The sequence below is a fragment of the Fukomys damarensis genome, unplaced genomic scaffold, assembly GCF_012274545.1.
Source record: "Fukomys damarensis isolate Sample0158 unplaced genomic scaffold, DMR_v1.0_HiC HiC_scaffold_15, whole genome shotgun sequence".
Classification (NCBI taxonomy): Eukaryota; Metazoa; Chordata; class Mammalia; order Rodentia; family Bathyergidae; genus Fukomys; species Fukomys damarensis.
Genome location: NW_022900927.1, coordinates 63,331,997 through 63,345,603, shown reverse-complemented (window position 1 = coordinate 63,345,603; position 13,607 = coordinate 63,331,997).

Below are 13,607 nucleotides of genomic sequence, written 5' to 3'. Positions count from 1 at the left end.
GATGCGCGGGTGCGTTTATGCATTTTTAGACCTCGGAGGGAGGAAAGCTTTCATTGTCTCATGGTCGGACTTTTGATGATGCTCCTCATGCTTCTCTGCACAGCTCAAAACATTTTCCACAGTGCACGTGTGCAGATGGAGCGTCCCTTGACCAAAACTCCCAAATATAAAATTCTCCCCGATTCAAAGCTTTCTGAGGGCTGACATGACTTCTTCTGTGTCGGACAGATTGAGCAAAATATATTCTAACTTGCTCTGTCCAGTGTTACACAGTGTGGAACAGCGTGAGAAAACACTAAATATGACTGTGGCGGCTCCGTGGGTCCTGCTAAGGCAGAATGCCGTGCTTTGGACTCAAACACATCAACCACACTCACTGAAGAGCGCTACCAGAAGTGTGCATTGTGCCCCATAGGGGCCCATGAATGGAAAGAGCCAAAGTCAGGGACATTTTGAGCCCGGTCTCCCTGGTAGACGGGGTGACTGGACTCGTGGGGAGGATGCAGGCTGCCGCAGCCGCCAGCTCGGACAACCCATGTCCATGAAGGAGGTCCGAAGGATGGACGTCTGTCCAGTGTAGTTCTATCTTCAGTAAGGTTGAGTTTTTAGTTTGAATTTGATGTTTCATATGAGGAAGAATAGCTGGATAGCTGGCTCTTTGGCCATTAGCTTGGAGACAAAATTCAGAAAAAGAAGCTTTATTATGCTTGAACTATGCATGTGGGCAAAGGAAAATGTGGGTGGAATCCTCAGAGGGAGTGGCACTTTCGCCACCCTGCAGGAATCTAAAGCCCCTCTGGGCGGGGTCATGGGCCCAAAGTAGGCACCACCTGCAAGCAATGGAGATGGTTTAACATGGTTATTGACCACGCGAACCTCTGGTCTGTGGATTAGGCAGCTTCACCACTCACCGGAGAAGTAATCAGCAAAGGTCTGTTGATTTCACCACTACCCCGGAGCAGATGCGTATGGGAGTCACCTTGGCAGGTAGATTTCTGAGCAGAGTGTCTAAGCAACTGTCATTTCAGTGCTGGGTTATTCAAGGATGATGTGTATTTTCAGACAGATTTCATTTGCCATCCAAACTTAGCTCTCATCTTATCCTTCCCCCCACTTCTTTCTAAACTACAGTGGTTCCCCTTTCTCCCACTACATGAAATGGACACTCCTAATTTCTGTCCCTTGTTTCGCTTTGATTTTACTCATTGTAGGGCTTCTCTTCTAAGCACCAATTTTATTCCCCAGATCCTGCTCAGTTGGCTCCTGTCAATTACCAGACAAGGAATTGGCTGAGGAAAAGAGAGCAGCAGGTAGGCGCATGGAGAGAGGAAGAGAAAGGGCTGGGGATTTGTGTCTTCGGGGGCAGTTGTGGCATGTGTCAACTTCCCAGAACTGTAACGCATACTTGAGACAATCAGTTTAAAAAGAGAAAAGGTTCAGCATGGCTCACGGTTTTAGTGGTTGTTGTCCATGGTCAATTGGCCCAGCTGCTCTGAGCCTGTGGGAGACAGCAGGTCATGGCAGATGTGCAGTGGAGCAACAGGGTCACCTCATGGCCAGATGTGAAAGGGGGTGTGGGGGTCCCATAGCCCCAGTGACCCAGGATCTGCCCCTTAAATTTCTACACCCCCAACAGCACTGCAGGCTATGGACAAAGCCTTGGACATGCGGGCCTCTGGGGATATTTAGGATCCAAACTGAGGCACATGGGAGATTTTTCCTGAGAGGTAACCAGTCTCACCCCTTGAGCAATGGTCTTCAGCCCCAACTGAACATAGGAAGAGTGAAAACCTACTGTTGTGAGCCAGACACTGTCCTGTAATCATGGGAGGCTGAGGCAGGAGAACTTTAGCAACTTAATGAGACCTAGACTCAAAATTTAAAATAAAATAATTTCTTTTAAAGTTCTGGGGATATTGCTCAGTGGGAAGGCCCTGGGTGCAGTGCAGCGGGGAGAGCACGCCCATGAAGCCAGCGTGTCATGGACTCTGATGACGGCGTGGCCCCCGATTACCCGCAGGCAGGCGAAGGCACAGGCTTCTTCACTTGCTTTTCTGTGTGAAGATGTACTGTTCTCCCCGATACTTGATTAGTAGTCTGGTTGACTCCACATCCAAACTCCTCCCCGCCAGGGCTTGGAAGGCATTTCTCACTGCTCCTGGGAATTCGGTGTCACTAGAAAGGACGCGGTGGCTAAGGGACCAAGCAGCCGGTGGGTGTGTGCCCCGGCCACCGGCCACCGTCGCTGGCTGTGGCACCCGTGTCTTCGTCTGAGGAGAGCCCTGGTAACGCACGGCACCAACCCCGGGCAGACTCGGGGTTTCGCAAATGCCTGCCCCGTAGGGCTGGCTATGCTTGTCCTCGCGGTCCTCGTCTGTTCCGAGTGGTCTGAAATTCCCTACCACAGTAGCCCAGGGCCCCTTTGCACCCATTAAACCGAGACACAGGACAGCTGTTGAAATCTCCTCCTCTGTCTGGGGATGTTTTTTTAAAAGTAATTCTGTGCTCTCCATTTTCTCTCTTTTTCTAGAACGTTTAAAATGCAATCCTTTTGGATGGGTCTTGTGCCCCCCACCCATTTTCCATTTCTTCTACCCAGCTTATTTCATTCTTAATTTCTGAATTCATGTCTTTAATTTTCACAACTTGCATTTTATTCTTTTCTTCTTTTTCAATACACTGCAGCATTCTCATGGTATAGTATCTCTCCATGGCTCTTTGTGAGGCGGCGGGGTGTGTGTCTTGCCTCTGATCTCTGCTCCATCATCTCAAGGACAGTGGTCTTTTACAGACACCTCAGCATCTCTTTAAACACTCGCTCCAGATTTTGATACTTCTCTGTGACATAAACACCACCTTTCTTCAACAGACATTTCTAAAGATCACATTTTACAGCTCTGTGTAGCTAGGATATAGACTCTGGATCTAACATATGCTCCTTGGAGAACTTTGACTCTAAAGTCAGTTTCAACAGGAGCTGCGAGGTCACCTGGCACTACGTCGCGGATCCTGGGGACCCAGGGGAGACAGAGGTGCAGTCCCTCTGGTGTTGGCAACAGCAGGAGTCACTGCAGATCTCTTACCAGACCAGCTCCTGGAGACATCCCAGAGCCTCAGCCTAGACATGAGCCCGCCAGTCCTGCCCAAGACTGACTAAGATGGAATACACCCCTGATAACGACCTTCCAACCTAGACATGACCCTCAAGTTACAGGCTTTTTACAACAGCCTGCATGACCTTGACACAAGGACATCTAATGAACCCCGCCGCCTGGTATCCATGCCCTTGTGGGGCCCTCTCCTGGGCGTGGGCAGGCCTGACCTTGGGGACTACATCCGGTCCCTGGCCCCTTCCTCTCTGGCTTTTCCTGTGCTTTGCTTCTTGGCTGCCACGTCCTTCCGCCATGATGTTTCTGCCTTGGAGCCAGCCGACCACAGACTGAAACCTCCGAAATTGTGAGCCACAGTCCACGTGTGGCCTTGAGTCGTGGGTGCTGGGTATTTTGTCTCAGTGAGGGGGAAGCTTTCTTTCACTAAAGCAGGTCCAGGGTCGGAAGGGCAGACAGACTGGGTTTCTGTCCTCAGTGTCCAAATGGGGATGACCTTATCTGCAGTAGGGACTCAACCACCTCTAGACTAGCCCTACATCATAGTTCCGGTTTTTTTGAGGATATTTCCTAGGTTCAAGTCTAGGAACAAAGGCCACCATCCCTGGTGAGCAGAGGGGAATGGCTACTGGATGTTTCCTGTGATTCCACCGAGCCCTGCTCTTTGCCCCACACCCATCCTCGCTCTGCTGACTCTGGTGACACACAGGGGCGGAGCTCTATCAGGTGTCTTGGGAGGGGCTTCTGCCCTGCTTCCCCCCACTTCCTGGCCTCCTGGGGCGAAGAATTCAGAGGTAGCTCTCATTTCTATCTTCAGCAATTTTGCAACTTCGCGACTTTCTTCTCTGTAATTTCTCCTTGCTGTATCACTTTGATGGGTTTCCAGGAAGGAGAGAGGGGTAAACTCAATTTTTATGACTCTACTTGCCTTTCTTTTCTTTTACTGGAAGCCTATTCCTGGTGTTATGAAATTTTATATCGATAAACCTCTCAGTGTGGACATTTTTTATTCATCGGGCTGAGTACAGAATCCGTCCTTTACTTCTGGGAAAATGTCCATCGTTTTTTGGATAGTTTGCTACTCACTATTTTATCTTCCTAGAATTCCTGTTATTTGGAAAGTCTATGCCCTGGGTAAATTCACCACCTCTCCCATCTCTCTTTTCTTTGTATTTTACACATCTGCTTTCTTCAGCTATATCTCCTTGTCCTTCAGTGGGATTTGTTGTAGGTAAAGCTAATTTTAATTTCCAAGAGCACTTTCAAATCTCTATTCCTTGTCCTTGGCATTTCTTGTTGACGTAAACAATATCTTTTCTTACGGCTTGGAAGATGCCAGCTCAGCTTGTGGGCATTGTTTATTTTTGTCTTCTGTTTCCTCTGGATTTGTTCTTTCTCTTTGCTTCAAGCTCTTGCTTGGGACGGCATTCCCAAGTCTGTGGAGATTCCGGCTGTCTGCTTCTGTTTAAGAAGAGCACGGGTGGGCCTTGTGTGCTGACCGACGAAGGGCGGCGCTGTGGGCCAGCCGGCGTCTCTACAGTGGCCTTTTCTCTGCAGCCCGAGAGACCAGCAGATTGCGAGAGGCCGAGCCGCACACGGGAGGCGCGGGGTAACCGCCCCACCGGAGAGCGAGGCTGCGCGCTACACATGCTTTGCCCAGAAGCGACTCAGCTGCGCCTTTGCCATGTGCTACAGCTCTAGCGGCCCTTCCAGAAGGCGAGCTGAAATTCAGTCGCCACTGCACCCGGATGGGCGGGGCCTGGCAGGTCACCGTGGAGTGGGTCACCGTCCAGCTCGCCACTGCCCAAGGCCGCGGGCTCTGTGCTCTTGGACTTCCCAGCCCCAGACCTGTGGGCCCATAAACTCCCTCTTGTGTGTAGGCGGCCCAGGCTGCGTGTTCTGTCACAGCCACGCAAAGCACAGTAAGACGCCATGCTGTGCTGTCACTGTCCCCTGTGACTCGGGGGCGCTGACTGGGGCTGAGACGCACCCCACCCCTCTTGTGGTCCTGGACATCCACGAGAACGCATGCAGGAGATGCACTCTGACCTCACCAGCGCGGTCGTCTCACCAGCCTCGGGACATTGGCCACAGTGCACCGCCCCACGGGACCCCTGATGTGCCAGGCCCTGCAGGAACACGGCCTCCACGGTCATGCCCAGCCAGCTCACCGTCGCAGAGAGGCCACATTCACCATCTAACCCGGGGCCAGTGGCTTCCACACAGTGCCCTGACCTCCCCGCTCTGCTCTGTGGAGAGCTCCGGCCTGTGACCGCAGGGAAGGGCCACCAGCTCTGTGTTCGCAGGGTCCTTTGGCCATTGCACTAAAGAGCCACTTGCCCCCCAAGAGTGCCCTGTCTGAGACCCAGAGTGCCACTGTCGCCCTCCTTCCTGCCCAGGAAAGGGATGCAGACCTTCTCACTGTCCCTCTGTAAGTCGGCTTACATGGCGCTTTCCATAATGCCACAGTAATTAAACTTTCAGTAGGTTTTCTTCAGACCTTTGGGAAGCAAAAACAGATGACGCCCTGCCCATTCACGTACGCATTATTTATTTGTGTGACGCTAAGTACAGTAGTGGATAAAGAAAACACGTTTCCTTCAGAGTCTTATAGTTTAGTGGAGGAAAAACACAGAAACCCAGGTAATATAAGTTTGGCAAATATTGTATTAATAGCAACACCTCAAAAATAGTACTTAAGGGTGGAGAATAAGCCACCGATTCTCTGCTACCCTGGCTGGGTAAGTGCAGCTTCTCAGTGACCCTCAGATACGTAAATAAAATTTCCAGTCGGGAAAATTACCTTGTGCTTTGCTCTTATCACTTTCACTTCGGCTTTGTAAATTAGCGAGTGGAAATTCGGTGACAGGCAGGTGTGAAAGAGAACTTACAGAAACGGCTGTTTTCAGGAATAATATTGAAAATACATAAAAGCTGTTAATAAATAAAAAGAAGCCCATATGTGTAGTTTCGAAATCCAGAACACATCTTTCCTGGCTTCTGCACAATTCCTAAGTGTAAACAGATTTTCAACACGTTAACCAGGTCTGCCCAGATTTCCCAAGACCCTTGAGAAGGGTAAAGGAGAGGAGGTAGGCGAGCAGAAGACACAGGGAGACTGGACGCTGTCCTGAGCGGGGGGAGGCGCCTGAAGGCCGGAGGGAGGCCCGGCCACTCGCCTGCCCCAGAGCTTGTGGGAAGCCAGCCATGGCCCACTGGCTTTTTGAAAGATAACTTCTTTCTTTATAATCAAGGCATTGACACAATGTGTGGTCAGGATGTTCCTAATTAGCATTTGTTAACATTTGTTCCTTTTTAAGGACTGCACGTGTTAAACTTGTTTTTGACCCTGCACGGGAGAAACTCGGACAGCCAAAGATCTGTAGGAGTCAGGTGCTTCCTGTTAAAGATCTGACGTTATCTATAGGAGTCAGGTGTTGTAACTCCATTTTGTTAAGTTCCTCCACCTATTTGGGAATCATGATTATTAGTTGCAAGTGTTGTTAATTTGTTTTTCTTGCGCCTGCTTTCTCTTTCCCGTGTGAACCCTCGTTCCCGTGGAGCGGGTGTTGAGGTTACTATGGTAATCCTAGCCCATACTAGTTCGGTCTTTTCCTTTAAAAGGCTGATGCCTGCCTGCAATAAACGTCGCCTTGATCAGACTCTTGTCTTGGTGTCCTTCCTTTCTCTCTGCCCCATCTCCACCCTGCTGCTCTTTCAGGGTTGAGACACTGCTGGACAGTGCTCTGTGTCGCCGGCTCGCGACAAGAGCTCAGGAAGGAGCAGCCAGACAGGGCCAATGCAGGAGCAGGCGCCGGAACCACGGAGGCCCAGCAGGAACTTGGTAAACCGAGTCAAAGGAGATCTCAATGTGTCCACAGCTCCAGGGCACAGGCCAGGGCCAGTGGAAATTATTAAACATCGGTGTCATGACTCTTGTTTTTTTCCCCCCTTTCTTTCGCCACACTGGGGGTGGAACCCAGGGCTTAGGTGCACTAAGTAAATGCTCACCACTGAGCCACCTCCCAAAGCCAATATCCTGATGGCCGGCCAGTCAGTTCGGTGCTGAGCAGGAATGAGGAATCCTCACAAGCAACATTGCAGAAAGCCAACTTCTGGGCAGGGTCTGAAACATCAAAGCAAGAGACTTTTAAAGCTATAAGAAGAAAGAAGCTGGGTGTGGTGGCACAGGCCTGCAATCCCAGCACTCTGGGAGGCTGAGGCAGGAGGATTGAAAGATTAAGCCCAGTCTGGGGAATTTAGCGACTTAGCGAATTTGGGTCAAAATTCTAACACAAAGTTTAAAAAGGGCTGGAGATGTGGCTCAGTGTGAAGGCCCTGGGATTCAACTCCCAGTGAAGGAGACTGAGAAAGAGGAGCAGGAAGAGGAAGGAGGTGAGGAAAGGAAGCACTGAGAAACTCAAGAGCTAAACAACTTTCAATTTTCCCCTTAAACTGTAGAGAATAAAAGCAGGAAGGCTTTGGGAAAGAAGCACAAAGCTAAGAGAAACAAGGCTGCCAGGGGTCCTGTGAGCCACGAGGTCTAAAGATTGGGTGGGCTTTTACCTCGACCTGTGACCTTGGCCAGTTTAACATTTCTTTTAGAAAAGGAACGGCAGGAATTTGTCTGCCGGTCCAGAGAGGCTGCAGGGAACTTGGTGGGGCCTGCAGATCGGAGCCGGGTGCAGGCCCTCAGGATGCGCGGCCTGCGATGTTCTGGCAACTGTGTTCAGCAAAGGGGCTGAATGGTTACATTGTGTGGGGGCACAAGATACAGCCAGCTCTGTCTCTTGTTGATGGCACTGGGGCTTGAACCCACGGCCTTACACAGAAGCCCTTTTTATCTTTTACTTCTTCAATTATGAAACAAGATCTCCCTAAATCACTGCGTCGCCCAGGCTGTGTTTGATCTTTCGATCCTCAGGCACCACAGGTGTGCGCCACCACAGCTGGCCCAAACCACCTGGCAAAAGGGTTCCATCACTCACGAAGCCACACTCCTGCCTCTGCAGCCTGCAGAGCTGGGTCTCTGTAGTTACTGCCAAGTGAATAAATCAAGGTGTCGGGCACCAAGTGGACACCAAGAAGACGGTGGTGACAAAGCAGACCGGGTCGGAGGAGGATGGGAAGCCTCTCCCCAGCTCCTGCCACCCCGAGGCCCAGCTCCTCTGTGAAGAAGCAGGTGGGGGCCTGACGTGGCTGAGATCAGGAATGGAGGAACCTGGGCCCATTGTCACCATCCCAGCCTCCCTGAGGTGAAGAACACAGCCGGCACTCCCCAGGGTGCCTAACTTCAGCCCCCAATGCTCCCAGAGAGAAGACAGCTGTCAGTCAGACAGCTCCCACCCCTCCCTCCCCTCTCTGAATAGCTGATAGGCTGCACTTACTTGGACCAATCACAGGCCTGCACTGGAACAATCAGCAGGGCTGAATGTGAACCAATCACAAGCCTGTAGCTGCTATATAAGCAGCAGTCCCTTCTGCTTGTAAGCTTTAGTCTAAGAAGCCTCCTCAAGGGTGTCAACGTGTTGCTGCTACTGCAGCTGCAGCACAGGCCCTACTAAAGTCTCTCTCCAGGGGTCCTGTAAACCTGCTCGGGATTTATTTCTGGTAGTCTGGGCTTTGAAAGCGCCATAAATCTACTCAGGTTTCTGAGTAGTGTGGACAGAGTGGCCGTTTCAAAAGACAGAACAATGAGCACTAGGGGTCGTTAGCGTGGAAGAGCTCCACCGAGCAGCTGCGGAAAGGAGCAGGAAGCAGAGCTGACCCACAGTGTCCAGCACAGGCGAGGCCCGGACAGCAGTGGCCGGCAGCACAGTATTGGTGTCTCACACTATCTGGAATTGTCGGTGCTACAGCAGCTGCACCTCGCTGAATCCTGATTTCCATCCCAAAGGAGCAAAAGAACCCTCAGCTGGTCAGCAGCATCTTGGGCAATTTAAAGCCCCACAGAATGAGATTCCAGGATGAAGGGAAATCCAGATGATAATGCTTACTATAGAAGCTCTGCAAATAAAAAGAGAACTCAAGCTGCAGGTGCAATTAAAAAGTCCAGAGGAGGGCCAGGGATTTAGATCAGTGGTGCCGCCATCTGCCTCACAAGAGCAAGGTTCCAAGTTCGATCCCTGACACTGAAAAATAAAAAGTCCAGAAGAAGTGGTGGGAGATACAAACGTATTCATGGTTTTTAAATTGAAGAGATGAAATCCTGTGCATAAAGATGAGCTACTGAGGAATTAAGAACAGAGTCTGGCAACCTTTTTAAAGCAACAGGCTGACAGTTGAAGATGGGGAGAGCCATGTGGAGAAGACCAGGATTGCAGCTTGCTGCTCTCCAGAGGGTGCAGTGATCCTACGTCACAGGACACAAGGTAGGTGAGCGGGTACTTTATACACAACAAATCCAGGCATCCCACTACCTGATGGGAAATGTACAATTCTGCTAGCAAGATATGGAGAAAAAGATGAATGGAAACTTCTAGGCACCGTCACTCACGGTTTCCATTCAGAAAGTAGACTAGGGCCGGGGATTTAACTCAGTGGTTCCGCCGCTTGACTTGCAAGTGCAAAGTCCTGAGTTCAATCCCCGGTACCAAAAAAAAAGAAAGAAAGAAAGTAGGCTAAAGCGATGGGACGGAGTCCCTGGGGTAGGCGGGAGAGCCCTGGCGGTGTGGCGTGAGGCTGATCTTTCTGGAGACAGCAGGGAAATACTCCAGCAAGCACCGCGGAGTCGTTCACATGCTTTGCTCCGGTAAACTCAAGATCTTGGGCAAATATCCTTAAAAGTATAAAATTCCCTTGATGTTTATATATAAGCAAGTCAGATTGTTTGGTATAAGAAACCCAAACATCCTGCGACATTAATACATATGCTTGTCTTGTGTCACTTGGTTGCCTTTGAGAAAAAATAAGCTATAATTTATCTGATGATAATGTTTTATGTGGGTACTGAGGACCGAACCCAGAACCTTCACACTGAGCTTCATTCCAGTCCTTTCAAAATGTTTTAATTCTGGGACAGGATCCCCAAGTTGCTCGTGTGCCCAAGCTGGACTAGAACTTGTGATCCTCCTGCCTCAGCCTCTCAGAGTGCTGGGATCATAGGGGTGCACTAGCGTGCCCCACTTACTTAAAGCAGCTACCACATTCCGGTAACACTCAGTGAGTTTAATTTCATTTATTTTCATTAGTTGAGGCTGTAACAGTGCCTGGAAAACGGGCCAACTGTATTTTAACCCTGGGGCCTTGGGAAACGCAGCCAAACTGTAGCCAGACACAAAGAACCCAACAGGAGACAAAAACTACTAAACTGGCCTTCGTCAAAATTAAAAATATTTGTGCTTTCAAAGGCTCTGCAAAGACGATAACAAGGCCAGCCAAACTGTCCCCCAGAGGACACGGACATGTACGTATGAAGTGACCTGAAGTAACAGTCCCGTGTGTGCAGTGAAGTGAGGCGGGGTACTCACAGAGCGCTCTGGCATACGGGGCTCTCGGGCGTGGACACAGAAGGCGCCTCAGAGGACTCAGATGGACAGGAGAGACAGCTGAGAGGCTCAGAAGTCAGCCAATTTGGTGGTTTTCAAACTGTGTTCCTTAGAACCCTGGGGCCTGGGGAGGTCCGTGGTAATTTATGGGAAAGAGCCTGGGGTAGGCCTCAAACTACCACACACAGGATGGCTGCTTTCCCTAGGAACATGGGACACAGAGCAATTTATTTATTTATTTAGAGACAGACTCTATGTAGTTCAGGCTGGCCTTGAACTCAAGGATCCTCCTGCCTCAGCCTCCCAAGTTCTGGGATTACAAGCATACATCACCATGCCTGGCCCACACAGACAAATTTTAAAAGGAAAAACACAAACCACAAATATAACTCACTGCTTTTCCTTTTAGACAAAGGAAACAGACTTGGGAGGAAGTGATTCCAGTAGGTTACAGATAGCACTGTTCCCTTTCTGGGAAGAGAGCAGGAAGGAGAGTCTATCCAGGACAGTTCGCAGCCCACCACTCATTTGAAGCCAGTGGGCCATCTCCACCCTCGTCCCCAGGCTGTTCTGCCATGGCTGTCACATCTGGGGCCAGGCTGGCACTGGGTGGGGACTGAGATGCAGGAGGTTGCTTTTCCCCTGGGTTTGTCCCTGTGTCCTACTGGACAGAGCTGTGACCATGGACCGAAGAGGTCTGGGAATTTCCTCCAGGACAGAGGCCAGACCCATCTTCGACTTCCAGTAAGTCACCTGGGGCCCCAGGACCGCAGGGCCAAAACCACCGGCCACACAGTGGGTGTAGCTCAGAATAGTGCTGGTTGGCGGGGTCTCTGAGACGTGTTCCGGCCTGCCCTGAGGTCCCTCACTCAGGCCTCCTCAGCCAACTGCTCCAGGTCCTTTAGGGTATCATGACTTTTTCTTTTTTTACAGAATGTATAAAATGACTTTGGGGGTATTGCCAACATTTAAATTACTTCTTAGTTTCTAGCAAAGTATTATCATAAAAGTTATTCTACTGTCAAAAATGTAGGTTAATCACAAGTTAGGAAAGAGAGTTTTGCCCAAGATGGGGCATGGTGGCGTCATGCTTGATGACCTGGCCACCTCCTGTTCCCTGTCCCCTGAGGTGAGGCTGTGGTCACTTCGGGGGCCTGCAGGGGCCAGTGGCTCCTGGGTTTCTGCCCTTCCTGCAGTGCCGACAGAGGGCGCCCGTGACACCATCAGAAATGGCTCCTGATTGGCCGGCTGGGCCCATTTCAGGGACCCTCACTTCCTTCTGCTCCGCCAACATCCAAGGCGCCCCAGATCCCGCAGGGACAGGCAAAGTCACAGCTACCGCTGCTTAGAAAAGGAAGTGTTCTCTGCAGATTTAAGATGACAAAGCCCCATGGCCTGCACTTCCCAACCAGAAGGGACCAGGGCAAGGACTGCGATGTTACCGCAGCCGCTGGGCGTCGGGCGTGGACAGATTAGAACCCGAACCTGGCACCACTGAAAACGGGAGTGGATGCTATATTTGTTTGGATCCTATATTTGAAGAAATAAGAACGACATAGACAGCTTTTACGTATGGTTTCTTCTTTGGAGAAATAGAAATTGTTTTGACCATCAAAGCTCAGTGATTTTTGTTATTTGAGCGCGACCCGCCGAGCCCGTAACCTGGGAGCTTGCTCGCCTGTCGCGGCCCCCTTGAAGCGGCCAGACCCAGGCCAAGGCAACCAGGTTCTCGGGGTGCCTCAGAAGGGGCTGGTGTCCTCTTCGTGGGCCCTGGGGTCCCACGCGCACCGCCCAAGCGGCGACCAGGTCCCTTTCTCAACTGAGCCGAGACAGCCAGGGCGCCTGCCGCGCTGTGGGTATTTTGTTGCAGCCGAGACGACGCCCATCCGTGCTGGGGATGGAGCGCGATGGGGCATCAGCAAAGGGACCGGGACGGACTCCTGGGCTGGCGACGGGGTCCCTCGCTGCCCAGTGCGGGGCTGAAGGGACAGGGGTGACTCCCTCTGAACCCCTGGGGGCTGGCGTTGCAGAGAAGGAGGAGGAGCTCCCGGCCAGGCCGGGCCAGGCAGAGGGGTCCACGGCTCATCACCCGCCCCGGTGCTCGGGGCCCGCCCAGCCCTGGGCTTCTTGTTAATGGGCCACGAACAAAGAGCACACAGACAGCAGCTTCTTTTTTCTTCAATTTAATTGAAGTATCGGGGCCCGCCCAGCCCTGGGCTTCTTGTTAATGGGCCACGAACAAAGCACACAGACAGCAGCTTCTTTTTTCTTCAATTTAATTGAAGTTACTTAGAAAAATAATCGGGCTGGAATGGCTTTTCCTAGAGAAGCTTCAGGCCGGCAGCATGGTACCCAGCTCTCCTGACAGCAGACTGAGGTGTGGAGCGTTCGCCACAGCCCGCCCTGCACTAGGTACAAACCAGCAGCTCGGCTAGGCTGCGAGCCCAGCGGCCGCCTGGAGCACTGGGGCGGGCGTGGCGGGCACTTGGGGAGCAGTGTGGTCAGTCCAGCTGACGGGGAAGGAGGGGGCTGGAAGCTAGGCCTGCGCGCGTGTGAGACGGCTGGGCAGCGGGAGCAGAGGGCTGACCGGGAAAGCCTCCCTGATCTTTGCCAAGTTAGCTCAGCTTTGGTCCAGTGCCCACTGGCTCAGCGCACTAGGGATTCACGCACCGTTCTGGGGGAAGAGCATGGCTTAGACCCTGTGCTTCCACACCTTGCTCCCTGAGCACTGATGTCACCAAGGTTCCCAGCACCCACACTCACCTGGGGCCTCTGGACCCCAGTGTGACAGGGAAGACAGTGCTTTCTGCACTCTGCAGAAACAGTTGCATCAGTTTTGTATTTAAAAAAATTACGTTATTAGAAAATAAAATGTGAACCCAAAACAGAACAAGAAAAGCGGCTCGTTTCAGGAGGGCGAAGCTGATGAGAGGCGGTGGGCACCGAGTGCCCTGCGGGGACTGCGGCAGACATGGGACAGACACGTGCATCTCCAGGACAGCTGGACAAGTGC